This window comes from Melanotaenia boesemani, chromosome 17 (genome assembly GCF_017639745.1).
Source record: "Melanotaenia boesemani isolate fMelBoe1 chromosome 17, fMelBoe1.pri, whole genome shotgun sequence".
Classification (NCBI taxonomy): domain Eukaryota; kingdom Metazoa; phylum Chordata; class Actinopteri; order Atheriniformes; family Melanotaeniidae; genus Melanotaenia; species Melanotaenia boesemani.
The window spans coordinates 12,178,576-12,193,746 of record NC_055698.1 but is presented as its reverse complement, the minus strand read 5'-3'; the positions used below and the strand labels follow the sequence as shown (position 1 = coordinate 12,193,746).

Below are 15,171 nucleotides of genomic sequence, written 5' to 3'. Positions count from 1 at the left end.
GGGCTGTAAGCACAACCCCCCCTGTGGATGTCGGGCCCTCATACACCCTCACGGAGTCTGTTTTCTGACCGTTTGAGGCAGACACATGCATATTTGTGGCCTGCTGGAGGTCATTTGCAGGGCTCTGGCAGTGCTCCTCCTGTTCCCCCTTGCACAAAAGGCAGAGGTAGCAGTCCTGCTGCTGGGGTTGTTGGCCTCCTCAACATCTCCTGATGTACTGGCCTTTCTCTTGTAGCGCCTCCATGCTCTGGACACTACGCTGACAGACATAGCAAACCTTCTTGCTACAGCTCGGATTGATGTGCCTTCCTGGATGAGCTGCACTACCTGAGCCACTTGTGTGGGTTGTAGACTCAGTCTCATGCTACCACTAGAGTGGAAGCACCGCCAGCATTCAAAAGTGACCAAAACATCAGCCAGAAAGCAGGAACTGAGAAGTGGTCACCACCTGCAAAAACACAGCTTTATTGGGGGGGTCTTGCTAATTGCCTATAATTTCCACCTGCTGTCTATTACATTTGCACAACAGCAATGTGGAATTGATTGTCAATCAGTGTCACTTCCTAAGTGGAACAGTTTGATTTCACAGAAGTGTGATTGACTTTGAGTTACATTGTGTTAAGTCTTCCTTTATTTTTTGAGCAGTGTATTTCTACCCATTATAACAACACTGTAAGCCTTTCTGATTATTCACCTACACTGTGGCATGGATCGCCCCCAAAAACCCTGGGTTAAACATAACATAAGTCCATCAGAGAGACCGTTTTGTTCCACAGAAGGTTCTCATTTTGAATTACATGTTAGCATTTTAACCACTGTGTTGCATCATGATGGGTGACAGGAGTGAACTGAAGCAGGTCAGTTGGTACCTGGACTCTGTGGTCTTGGCCTTGTCTTGATGAAAAAAATCCAGGCTTTCTAGGTGAATGATGTCTGGGTGGCAGCATGTGCTGCTCAAAGCCGACATTGTTCATCATTACTAGGAACCCTCTGTGTGATGATCCTGAAGGTCCTCTTGTGGTTGGTTATGGTATTAACCTGTTTCTGTTTGGTCTACCATGGCTGTTTGGTAGAGTGCATTTTAATCACTAATATTTTAATATTTTATTTAAAATGTTGAAATAATCCTGACTCAGCCATCTCCACCTGTTTAGATATGTAGGTCTAGTTGAAGACAATTTTAGTACCATTAGTTTCCTCCGAGTGGACATGAAAGTGTGATGTAGAACACCTGTGGCACTCAGCACTGGCTTTACTGGTTACTGATGCTTGTGGTTGGTGCTTCCCAAATCCACCCAAAGGTTCCTTTCTGCAACCAGCAGTTGTTGAGCCAGGTGCAAACACATGCCATCATAGATGCTGGCTTTTTCATAACAAGACAGAGTCCCCATCTTCTGCTCAGGGAAGTTTAAATCCAGAATTGTGAAACAGGAATTCACTTGCATTTGATTTCCACTGTTATTTGATCATGCATTCAGTTGTAGTTTTGAACACTGTCCCTTTAATAAACTGGGTTCTGTGAGTCTATTGATTAGATTTTTATCCATATAAACCCCCTTCCTTCCATTTGTTAGATTTACTAGGATGTTTTACCAAACTGAATCATGTCAGGGTTGTTTGTCTCTGTTTTAGCCTGTGATGAACTGGGAACCCATCCAGGGTGCACCCTGCTTCTAGCCTGATTGTAGTTGGACTAGACTTACTTTAGCCCCCCTGGTAACCCAGCATTGGTATAAACAGGTATAGTAAATGAATGGATGAAAAAAAAAACACCTAAATCACATATTCAAGTGGACCTCAAGAGTTGACGGATTACTTTTGTCTTTTAGCTTTAAAAATGCAGGAGAAAGGCAAAAGTGTTTAGACTCCTCTACTAGAAGACCCCTGATCTCCTGCAGCTGTCACACTTCTGCAGAGCTGATCTCGACCATAAGCCTCAAACTCTGCAAGATGCCATTGTGAATCGTGGCCCTTTAAAAATGCATGTTTGCTCTTGGCTCTGTATCTTTAAGGAGGTGTGTTGAAATATTTGATAGCCTTGTGCTCTTTTGAAAAACAAATACGTTTATTTCCATGAATATTTGGTACGGAAATTAATATATGTAAAACACATACATTAATTAGTCTGTTTTGATCAATTGTCTCTGTCGAATGCAGAATGTGTATTTCCGCACGGGTACTCCCCACAGGCTACAACGCTGCATATCCTTCTCCACTGCTGCAGAGCAAAACCATTTAATTTTCAAAGTGGGATTTAACATCTTTGAGATTCATGCACACTCAAAGAAGTTATCAGTTTTCACTCAGCAGCAAGGCGGATTTGTAAAATGAGTGTCACAACACTGATTGTGTGTGTTTGTATGTGTGTCATTTTTTTATGACAGAGGAAAGACAAGTAATTCAAAACTGTGGTGTTTTAGATAATAGTTTTCATAGGAGGTGCTGATTTAGCCATGAAAGTCTAAAACTTAGGTGGGCTTAAAATGGTTCAAATCTTTCTTGCTGTGAACGGTAAAGTGAGTAAAGGCTGATACCCTAAGGGCTTGAAGTTAAAGATGGCACCTCTCTGAGCTATTTGAGGTATGTTTAGGATCATAAACGTGTCATCTTCTCGTCTTCAGCTGTTGAACTAACAGTCTGATATTTGCATCCAGAATTTGATGGTTTCAAGTTGAATCCATTCTTCCCTTTTCCAGTTAAAAGTTGCCTGACTTTGACTAAAGCAAAGCATTATCAAGCAAGATACACTCTAGCAGGTTGTAGCCAAACGCTTAACCTAAGTAATCCAGGAGTCTTTGTTTCCAGAATGCATGAATATAAAAGTCCTATGGTTTTATAATCTGATAAAATCCATCTAAAAAATGAAAAGAAGTTGATGTTTAAAAATTTGTTTAAAAAGCTGACATTAATTTGCTGTACTGTAAGCGGTGTCCATGAGAAATACATTTGTTTGAGACACTCAGCAAGGAAAAAAGAAAAGAATGCTGATTATCCTGACAGTGAGGTGGGCTGAGAACGAGTGCACAGTGACTGTACTGATGCTTAAGTTCTTAACAAGAACTTAAAACAAAATACTTAATGCACCTAAATGAAAAGGAACAGAAAGGAGAAAATCTTATATAATCTGCCCCTCTCTCATAGAATAATTAAACCAATAATGACTTGTGTAACAATAAAAACAGACCGAAAAAACAGCTGCAGACCAACATGCCGCTAATTTGTAACATACACTTCACATTTTACACTTTATTATCTACAAAATACTAAAGAACAAACCAGAGCACAACAAATTAACGTCATTCATTATATTTTCTTACCATAGATCAAAATCTTGTTTTTCTTTTAAATATTTTAGATCCTTTTAAATTATAAGGACTTTTTCTTTTTTCAAATCTTTTTTTGTATATTGTTTGGCTTCATACATAAGCTTCAAAATGCTGTAGTCAACTAGATCACCAAATTTCAATACCTGTAACTTACTAAATAATGGACTGGATGGATCTTGGTATACTTCAAATGATTGTTATTGCTTTTTCTGTAAAATGGCAACAGGATTAATGGATGTTTTACATGTAGTTCCCCACATTTCAATGCAATAGGTCAGATATGGAGCAATAAAAGAATTATATAATAGATATAGAGCATTATTGTTCAATGAGTCCTTGAAACATGTTCAGTTTGGTGCAGATTGGGTGCTGTATATAAGAGATAATGATTTCCGTGCTTATAGGTTAAACATCAAAATTTGAGCAGCAGCCGTGTTGACATTAGTTGGTAATTGTCCTCCTCTGAGGATCAATTGTCACCTCACTGTGTCCATTGATGACATCTGAAGTGTTCATGACCTTTTTTCTAACAAATCATGTCAAATTCACACAAACGGGAGCATGATTTTACACATGGAGAATTCCATGCAACCTCTAGATGGCGCTGAAGTCACTTTCATGTACAAACCTGTTCAGCGTGGGACCCTAACGACAACTGCAAAATACGACATCTTTGTCAACTGATAGTAGAGTTAGTCACTTCCTGTTTCATAGCGAAGGAATGAAATCTCACAGGAAACCATATTAATCATGATGCTGCAAAGAATCTGTTATATATTCAATCCTGACTACATGAAGGAGGAGAAAAATAAGCTTGATTGAGTTGTAAAGGTATTAAAGTGTTAATAGGACTTCCTGTTTCCAGGGGGTGGGGCTATGGCGTTGACAACATCTGGACATGTAGATGCAGTGAGTATGGAACTGTAGTGAAACATGTTCAGTTTGGATCAGATTAGGTGTTGTATGTAAGAGATAATGGAGTCTGTGCCTGATGGCGAAACATCAAAGTTTGAGCAGCCGCCACCACTAAACGCCAACTGCCTTGAGAAAGTTTTTGATAAATTTTGATCACACCTGCCTCTGGAATGTCCAGATCGATTTTGAGGTCAGTATGATACAATCTGTAGGAAGAGATAGTTCAAATGCAAAGCAAAGAAACTGGCAGAGATTACCCCCCAAAAAAAGACACATTTTTTAAAGATGGCCAACTTCCTGTTTTAAAACAAAGAATATATATATATATATATATATATATATATATATTGTTCGTTACGTTGCCTGGGACTTATAACTTTACTTACATAAATAGATTGTATAGCATACTAATTGGTTTTCATATGCATTTGCCCGTTAATTGACAGTTTGGTATGCATGCACAAAGGTTGAACTGTTTATTTAATACTGATATGTGCTTTGTTTTACAGATATCTGCAAAGACAGCTGTTAACAGCGACAAGCAGAACATTGTGTGAAAATTTAAAGTCCATAGGTAATTTTAAGGAGTAATGGATTTTTACTTACCTGGCACATGGCCGCTCCAGGGTGACCGAGCAAATGGGTTGCAGGTGGCCTGGATATCTTTTGATGATTTGGGAGAGACCATGTGGCAGGAAGATTTTGGAGTTTATTTGTATATTGGGTTTTGGTTTAACTTTATGATTGTAGCATTATGTGTTTAGTGTGTAAATACTTTTAGATTTTATTGAAATAATTTTAATAGAGAAAGGCATGTTATAAATGAGGATGCACCTGTTGGGGGAATGGTACAGCCCAATCAGCAGCTGGGGATAAATGAGGTGGATTTGCTCATTTTGAAAGGTGGCTGCTGATGGTGACTGAACTACCCCACAACAGGAGAAGTGAGTTTCGGTTTAAGCCTGTGATTGATTAATAAAACCTTTTGGATTGGATTCTGCGGTCCTCGCCTCACTGTCTTCCAGCCGCACTCAGGCCAACCTGCTCATATATATATATATATATATATTAGATAGATAGATAGATAATTAGGGCTGTCAAAAATAACTCGTTGATACTAATTTAGTGTATGTAATCACTTGCGTTAAAATTTTTAACGCATGTGCGGCATGAGCCCCGCATGTATGGGGGATGGAGCCCCATACATCCGTTATTTCTCTGTTATGACGGCAGGACATGGAGAAGCACGATGCGAAAGGTTCTATGGATAGACTTGAGAATAAACAGTGTTAATAGAGTAACCCGTGGACATCGCCTCCATGGAGAATGAGGGTTTTTCTAACACACACCCTTTACCGATGAGAGAGGGTTCCACACAGGGTCCAAATTAACCCTCTCCAGGCGCCAAATGCGAGTAAATGTTTGTACCAAATTAGTCATGTTTTTCAGTCTTCCTTTTGGTGGATTTCTTTATGTTTTTCTTCTGTCTGCATATATGAACGATGCACACGTGCACAAACATGCACTGACGCAAACACTCGCACGTGACACGAGAATGCACTGCACCGTTTCAGTTCTGTTTATTGTTCAGCTCAGGCTAATGAAGTAGGGTAAATATGTGGAGATTTTTAGCAGGAGCTGGCCAGCTTTTCAAAAGAAAGCACAGTGAACTGGAGGATAAATCAGCAGGGGTGACAGCCCCCAACCAGAAAGTTCAGTAAAAAGTGATGGTTTGGATATAGCGGCGCCTTCTGTCTGCTTCACGGCCCGGTTCCGCTTGCTTCTCTATGGCAAGCCAAAAGGTTAAAAAACATCCTAATTTCCGTGCTATAGCACGTAAAAAACACGCGTTTGTTCGGGAAAAACGTGCGTAAAAAGCGTGCACTCCCGTTTCCCAGTGTCTTTGAACGCGCATAAATTACGTGGGTAAATAACATGCGACCCCGTTTCCTGGTGTCTTTGAACACGCGTAAAAAGCGTCCATCCCCGTTGCCTTTTGCATTGCGCTATCACGTAAAAATGTGCAATGGCGTTCTGTGTTAAAATTATGATAATGAATCTCGCAGTTCCCACCCTGAAGTTTGTGCTCTGGCAGACAAGACTGAATGATCGCTGATCCACAAGAATTGTTTATCAGCAGCCTTCACTAGAACCGTCTTGTCTTTGTGTGTAGGGTGTGGATAGAAGAGGCAAATCATTACAGCATGGATTTGTAATACAGTAGCCATTGCTTTTGTTAACACTTTATTTTCTATGTCCTTTATGGGCTTAACTACTGGTTTTATCACTCACACCATCAGCTCATGCCAGAGAAAGATCAAATTATCTACTGCTCCAATTATGTAGGTGGAGACCACAATGGTAGAAATCCTTGTGCATCTCCAACTGTGACGCCCGCCAGCTTATCAGCCAGCCAGGAGTGAAAGGGACACTTTTGATTTGATTGAGTTTGATTTGTTTGCTTCATTGTTATATTTGCTGGTTAAGGGCTGTTCATGTTTTGGAACCCATTTCTGTTAATAAACATTATTGTATTTTATTTACCCTTGGTCCGGCCATCTCTGTGTTGCTGTCCTTTTGACCCCTGGACAAAAAGGGGAACGTAACATAGTGGGGGCTTGTCCGGGATCTTTTTGTAATATTATATTATATTATTGTATATCACTTTATTAGGTAAGTGTGTGTGACGCGTGGTTGAGCTCATACAAGGTGTAGCGCTTAAGACATAGAAATAGTAGTAAAACTCCAGTTTTTAGTGTGTGCCAAAAGTAAAGTCATGGCAGTGCTGCTTACAGTCATAAATAGTTTAATGGGCATATCTTAGGTAGTTGGCAAACCTTTGTAAGATTTCAAGTGAAAATGGTTGTAGTTTATTTGTGGATTGTTTGCTTATGCCTTTGACCTAATCCTTTTTTGTTTTTTTGTTTTTTTGTTTTGTTTTACCCAACAGTGCAGATGGGTGTCCTCAATGTTTGAGGGACGAGAGAGAGGACTAAATCTGGCTCTTGACAGTGCTGGTAAATGTTTTTTTCATATGTACAGATTTTTTGTTATTGTTGTATTATTAATTGATTTATACCTTTTTTGGGGTGCATTTTAGCTTTGAGAGAAGACTGCTACTTTGTAGCAGGGAGGGCTATAGCAGTCAGCCTTGTTCATGGTGGTCCTCCACCAGGATGCCTTTCAAAAACAGTGTACGAATGGCTAGTCAATGGAATTTCATCCCTGCAGCCAGTGATGGATGACATTTCTGACACTGAATTCATGGCTAAGGTGATAAAGGTAAATATATGCTGGAATAAAGTTTGCACTGTACATGAAGCATTACTTAGTAGGATACATATATTATTGAGGCTATTTTCTTGTCAAAAAAGGCCAAATTGAGGCTTGAGGTTTTTTTGTTGTAGGTGTCTGAAAGCAAAACTCTAGAGGAACTTATGGATGCCACAGAACCCTTGCAAGAATACCTTGCAAATGCAGGGTGTCTGAGGCCTCTGCGGTCAGTCAGTGACAAAGATCTGCTGGTCCAAGATATCCTGATGTTTCAGGGGGTCCATAGAGTGAGTGGACCATTTGAAAGGTATGTAGTCTAAACTCAGTCTAAACCCTATCAAGGCCAGTCTAGACCCTGTGTATGCCTAATCTAAACACAGTCTAAACCCTGTCTTTAGAAAGAAGAAACTGAAAAAGACAATTGAAGTGTAGACTGAAACAAATGTTATGAAATACTGGTTACAGTATTGTAATTTCTCTTTAATGTTTTTATAGATTCAAGGAGGGCCTGAAAACTCTTGGTGTTTTGGAGGCAATGCAAAAGCATCCAAACATCTTCAGGCCTTTAATATGCAACGAACCTGTGCCAGTCACTGCACATGGAATTGAGCAGCTATTCATGATCCGTCTCTCTGAGACAGGAAGCAACAAGAGAATGGCAGAGGAACGTGTTATTGCTTTCTGGAGAGACTACCTGCTGGATGTTGAAGGTAAAAACTAGAAATACGAATCTACCTAATGTATGTGCCACTGCAATAATTGTTATGATTCCATCAACATTTAATAATTGTCTATTATTTGTGCTGTCTCTGAATTATATTTGGTTTAATTTTCCCTTCCATTATGTGTGACAGAACAAGACACACAAAAGCTGGGAAAAATCCTAGCTTTTGCAACAGGTGCGAGCGTTGTGCCTCCAATTGGCTTTTCTCCTAATCCATCAATTGAATTCCTTTACATCTCTGAGAATTCCATGAGCAGCACACGCCATCTTCCATTGGCAAATACGTGCATTAACTGTGTGAAACTGCCGACAGTAAATAGCTATGAAATCTTCAAGAATAACATGGACTTTGCTTTAGCAAATACCCAAGGATTTGGTAGAGTGTAATATTGTGCCAATATGTTTTGAACTAACATGTTTTATATTTGTACTTAAAGGAAATGTTTTGCAATATCGACTTTTTTTAAACTTGCTCCCATGTTATAATGATCTCATCTAAAACTTACCTGGAGGTGTGTTTTGTTTCATTCATGCCTGTTTGAGTAATCCTGTAGTCTCTGTCCCCCTCCACACCCACACCCACACCCCTCCTACCTCCCTTCTACCCCCACCCTTACCCCCCTCCTATTTACTTACTACCCACCACTCTCTCCCTACCCTCTCTGCTGATTTTTTCACCTGTTACTGTATCCTACCAGTAAAGTATTCATTGAAAATGTTTTGTTTTAGATGTTTATTCATAAAAAACTGTTCTCAAAGGTTGCAAAAACTGCTGCTGTTCTAAAGGTGACCAAGACAAAAATATGATCAAAAGTGGAAGACCATTTAACAGTTAATTGTTTTAATATTTCTGAACATTTTCAAACAGAATTGAATGTTCTTAATTGCGTTTTTAAATAAATTTTCACAATTGTAAAAATTGTTTTTGTTTATGTAAGACAGCACATTTAAATGGAAACTTTTCTACAAATACAAATTCTTTCTTTTTAGAAAAGATAAAACAGATTTGATCAATATCTGAATCTATATCCTGGCAGTGCGTTTGAATATGACTGGAGATGTAAGCACACAAGCAGACCACATGGTTACTGGAACAATGCAGACAATCCTTCAGCAGAGATCAGTGATGAACTGGAGTGGTCTGCTCTTATTCTTTACTGATTGGATGATCACGGTTCAATTTTACTGGCTGTACAAAAAAGGGGCTGGGATAATTATAATACAACAAAACGGCGCTTTTTACGCGTGTTTTAGTTGCACAAAACGCCGTTTTTAACGCGCGTTAAAGTGCGACAAAACGGCGCTTTTTACGCGCGTTCATTGAACGCCTCAAAAAGCACCGTTTAATGACCACCAAAAACGTCGTATTTTTCGGCGTTTACCAAAGCTTTAAGAAACCGCGTATTTTACGCCGTTTTTGCCACATAAAACGACGCTTTCAACGTTATTATTTAATTTTTTTTAAACCACAAAACGGCGTATTTAACGCCGATTTATTACAAACACGCCAATAAAGTGGCATATTTTGACCACTTTGGCTTGTCAGAGACAGTAACACACCTGCGCGTGCTGCCCTGTCAGCACAGCAGCACTTTGTTGGACGTGATGTTAGCCTGTTAGCTTAGCTTAGCTGTTTTCAACCTGAAGAGTGAGGACAGCAGCATAACGGGCGTGACGTAACTCCGCGAGACTACAAACAGCTGTCAACCGTTTAACTTATCAATATAATAATGATACTTATTATTATTATTATTGTATTGATCAGTTATTAAGTTCATTATTATTAGAAATCAGCTATTATGATTATTGATAAGCTATTTATATTCAATATTACTGATTTGTCATGAATCAGATCAGTAAGCTTTAAATTTATTTATTATAAATTTTTGTTCAGTTTATTTAAAAAACAAAAATGAAATAAAAAGCAAAAATCAGGGAGTATGATCCCACCAAGGCTGTAATTCTGTGGCACAAGGACTGTTAGGAGCAGGAGGTCAGAGGAAGAGAAGAGAGGGAGAAGTCTGATCAGGTTTTAGTTATTGAATTCAGAGATTAACACTTTTGTCAAATAAAACCATTTTTCTTGTTGCCTTTGTTTAATGTTGCTGTGACTTCCTTTTTCAGTGTGGATACAACACAACATAGTATTATAGAAAATAGCATGTGCGTAGAGATATGTGTGCGTAAAATAATTTAATAATTTGGCCAGTAAAAATATGTTTGGCTGGTGGATTTTTTCATCTACCGGCCAACTTTGTTGGTGAGTCAAAAAATTAATTTCGGACACTGGTTCCACACCAGCTCTTTTCCCACATTTTTTAAAACTTGTGACAGCTGTGTTTTACACCAACATGTCTGCTCTAGTGAATCTCTGGTCTTCTCCGTTTGTGCAGCGACTGCATTTCTCTTGTTGCATTTGTTTATCGTTCAGCTGAGAAAGGGAAAACTAGCGGTTCATGGTTCACATATTTACCCCGAAGTGTTGTTTTTGGCAGGGCCTTCTCTAACACAGTAGCTGACAAAAGGATGTAGCTGTAGAAAGGATTTATATTTCAGCGATGCAAGTTCTGATGGTTTGCCAGGGAGGAGCACTGACCAGGAGAAAAGTGTAAATAAGTGATGAAAAACTAGTAAAAAAAAAAAAAAAAAAAACCCAGCCAATGGCATAGTTATCAACAGGTGTTTACTTTGGGTGATGCAGCTGTAGGACTTTTATCACTGCTGCACAAACACTTACACTTCAATGATAAAAGGAAAAACATGTTTTTATCTAGGTCATCAGATAAATCAGTTTCTTCATCAATGTTGGCTGTTTAACTTCATTCATCACATCTGATGGTTTTATGAAAGAAATTATCACCATGGAGACGGTTGGTGAGATGTTATATGATTTCTGAATTAAGATCCAGAACATAGTAGAGATGATTTAGAACAACGTATAGAAATACATTACATGCTGCATTTACTGACCATTGGACATCTGATGTTTGCCCAAGAGAAGATCAGTTAACAGTAAATATTTGTAGCATTGGCTTGTTCTGTTGATACAATTCAGTAAAAACAAGCAGATTTCAGTCATAAAAATTTGCGAATGGTGACTAATCATTTTGAAATGATTTGAAAGTTGTGATTAATTTGAAAGCTGTGATTAAACTTGTGAATAAAAATTTGAACAGCACACAGTCAATATTGCAACAATCTTTTTTATTTAATTACTTAAAGCATTGCATACATGAAAAAAACCAAAGCCCACAGAATAGTAAGGTAGAAGTTCTAATGCAGTTATGTCATGCATTATATTCAGTTAAAATATAAATAAAATATAAAAATATGTTATGAAAATATAACATATGTTTATGTTTCTCTTACAACTTTTAAAATTAATCAACTGATCAAACTACTGATACTCATTTGAGAAAGAAGATTGAAGGCTGATGTTGATGGAAGAGGGGCACTTTGTTTTGGATGTAGAAAAAAAAACATAATTTAAATATAAATTTCTATATTAAAATATTGACATAAAAGTAATATAATCTAAATGGCTCTACTTTTTAATAAAACTCTTACACCTTGCCATGGCTTCTCAACTGTATAAGAGAAAGCTGTAAAGGCAGCTCATTCCCAGCCAGATGTTTTCAAACTGGTGTTTCACTGAAGTTGTGTGGTTTCCCTGCAGGACCATCTTACATTCTGTGAAGCATCAGCTGTTTGAATGTTTATACTTATCAGTTGCCTTTGGGGTTTAACCTTTCCCTATGAAGTTTTCCTGCACACCAAACACGATTTAAATAAAGAAAAGAAAAACAGAAATTATAATGTATTTCCACTTCTTTTCCATCCACGCTTCTTTCCAGAGCCACACTTCAGTGATCTTCTGTTCACTGCTTACTCTTCAGATCGGCCTTTTGTGGCTCATACACAGGTGCTACTGTATATACTGCACCTCCAGGACTGGGAGCCTTCACCACCAACAACAGGGCTCCAGGCATCTTGAATTTTGGAGCGACCTTTATGACTGCAATCTAAATACTAGATTACTAATACTAAAAATGTGGAGAGCCAAGGACGCAGTGGTCTTCGTTTCCCCATCATGTCTTATCCACAGCTTGACCCTTGCTTCCCAGGCATAAACCAGCACACACACATGCAAAATGCTGCTGAGTACATTTCTAAATCTTAATACTTAAAATATAAGGATTGGTATAAAGTAGATTAAAAAAACAATGATTGCTCCAAAGTGTAATGATGAATCACACATGAAAGCATAACATAATATAATAAACATAATGATAATACTTATGATTTTTCTAGCATTTCCCTCCTGTTTTTCATTATTTTTATCTGATAACACTCTTATCAACATACATAACTTCTTTCAATTTTCTATGCATGCATAATTGAATTATCATTTTTCATAAGTTTGTAATCTGAAAGACCAAATAGAATATTTAGCATCATCACAGCAGTTGTCAGCACTTTTTCAGGAGTTGCAGGTAAATTTCTTCATGTTCATGGAGCAGTGTTTTGGTTTCTGATCCAGACACCAACTTAGTAAACATGCTGCAAAGACAAGGTATTGTGCATTAAACAAACAAAATGAAAAGTAAAAATTGTATTCCAATTGGAATCAAGTATTTTGCAAGGATATATTGCCAGGGGTCCGCAGTCAGCCAGCTCCACAGGTTCTCTCCCATAGTGTGGTCATTCTCCACTGCTTCCAGCTGTAAGATTTGCAATAGCTTTGGAAATAACACCTACATCCTTATCATTAGCAGGGACAAAAGAACAGCATGGAGAGCCGATCACAACACACACACCTCCCAGGGAGCAACCAGTTCAATCCATTCTGTTTTTTATTTCCACTAATCTAAGTGCATGCAGTTAATCTTTAATTCCTGTTAAGGCCATCAGTGTAGTATTTGTAAATCCCCCAAGCCTGTAATTCAGTGTTTCCATTCTTAACATTACTTTACCTTCTCCACTTCTTTTCTGTAGTTTGTTGAGTTGTCCACCAGATAGCAGCATACCCCACAAGAAGGACACACCCCGCCACTTCATTCTTATTTTGGCATTGTGCCTCCTGTTCTCAGGCTTGGACTAGAATTTTTTCTGTCTTTTGCAATGTGACAGTTGTATACAGGAGCATCTCTCAGCTATTTTGACAGCTGTGGGTATGATAAGCAGTACCTGGAAAGGTCCTTCCCACCTGGGTAAGTCCCAGGTTTTCCTTTTAATGCTCTTGATCTAGATCCAATCACTGACTTCAGTGAGGTCACCGGTGTTCTGTAAAGGTAGAGAGGCATCTGGCATTCTATTGGCATTCAGGACCTCCTTTGTTTTTAACATTTTAATCACAAAATTCACTAAATCTTGTTCACTCTGTTCTTCTGAGGAGAGAAGTCCAAACTGAGGACATTTATATCTCAGTCCGTACATAAGTTCAAAAGGAGTTAGGCCTATTAGAGTTTGGTGTTATGTAATATATAGTTTGACCAGATCTAAACAGTATATCCAATTTTTTCCTGCTTCCTCCATGGTTTTCCTCAGTCTGTTTTTTATTATGCCATTATGTCTCTCTACCAGTCCTGCCCTTTGCACAGTGATGTTTTTAGATCTATTTGCAATCTTTAGCCTATTTTGGAAATGACATCATATACAAAGTGAGTTCCATTATCACCGTAAATTTAGCTTGGGATGCCATATCTTGGAATTATTTAAGCATGTACATCTTTCTATGGTCAAATGGCATCATGACAGCAGTGTTGCCATGCTCGACAAACGTCTAGAGGGTGATAAAAAACACTTCTGTTTTGGAGAAGCAATATTGCTACCGCATGAGAAACCAAAACTTTGAGTGATTGAAATAACTAGGGTTATAAAATTCCGATACTGCAACTGGCGACAACGGTCACAAGCCAGAACCACTTGATGCAACCTGTTAAAATCCTTCAATTCAAACCAGACCAGTGAAGTACTGTGTGATTACTAGTAGTTAAACGAAACCTACCTCAGCAGGGATAATCACACAGTGCTGTTTCACCTTTGGCTCAGGAGAAGTGGACCCCCCCCCCCCCCCCCCTTTGCTGAATCCTTGGAGGAGTGTGAGCTTGGAAATTAGCAGTGGTCCATGAAGCAAACTGCAATTCCTCCCTGATCAAATGTGACAATTATGATAGTGTCTCCTTGGTACAAAACTCCCCTCTGGCTCCCCCTTCCATTCCTGTTTATAAACTGTGTATAAACAAATGCCTATAAACCTCAATGAACTGAGGCAAGACTGAAAAGAAGAAGAGTTTCACACTGTAGAAAAGAAGCTAAAATGAAGTGGATAACCTGAACAGTATTATGTTCCAGGTCCTGGTCCAGGTGAACCTGTCTCTCGCCTGCTAGTTGCTGGGATAGGCTCTAGCTTCCCTGCAACCCTAAGTGGTATAGAAAATGGATGGATGGATGGGGAAGCTGTCCAGCCTGCATCTTCTAAGCTACAGAGTAGAATAAGTTCACAGTAAGACAGGAGGTACAAAACAAAACATGACTCTTGTGTTTGTTGGTGTAGCAAATGGCTTATTGCTTAACAACCATATATAATGAAGCTTCCAGTATCACTTTAACATTGTAACATCAGTATTGGCAAAGATGAACATCATAAATCACATGGTTCTCAGTTTCAGACCCAGCAGCAGCAGGTCCATCATCACGTCCAGATGAGGCTGAACTTATTCAGTTTACAATCAGTCATCTACAGCTGGTTCAAACAGAATGATCTTAGTAACGCTGACATTTTTATTCTATTGCATGTTCTGCTGTTAGCAAGTTCAGATAATCTTATCTTATTTTCCACTTGTTGTATTCATTTTCGTACTTTCTCACCACCTTGATCAGCTGATAATTAAGGCCTTTAAAAAAGACCAAAAGCCAGTCCAGAAAGGCACA

The 15,171-nt window shown here is 38.7% G+C and overlaps 1 pseudogene; it reads left to right on the top strand.

The window, feature by feature from the left end:
* The window catches only part of LOC121628234, a 59,398-nt pseudogene that overhangs the window by 21,550 nt on the left and 22,677 nt on the right, over window positions 1-15,171 (top strand).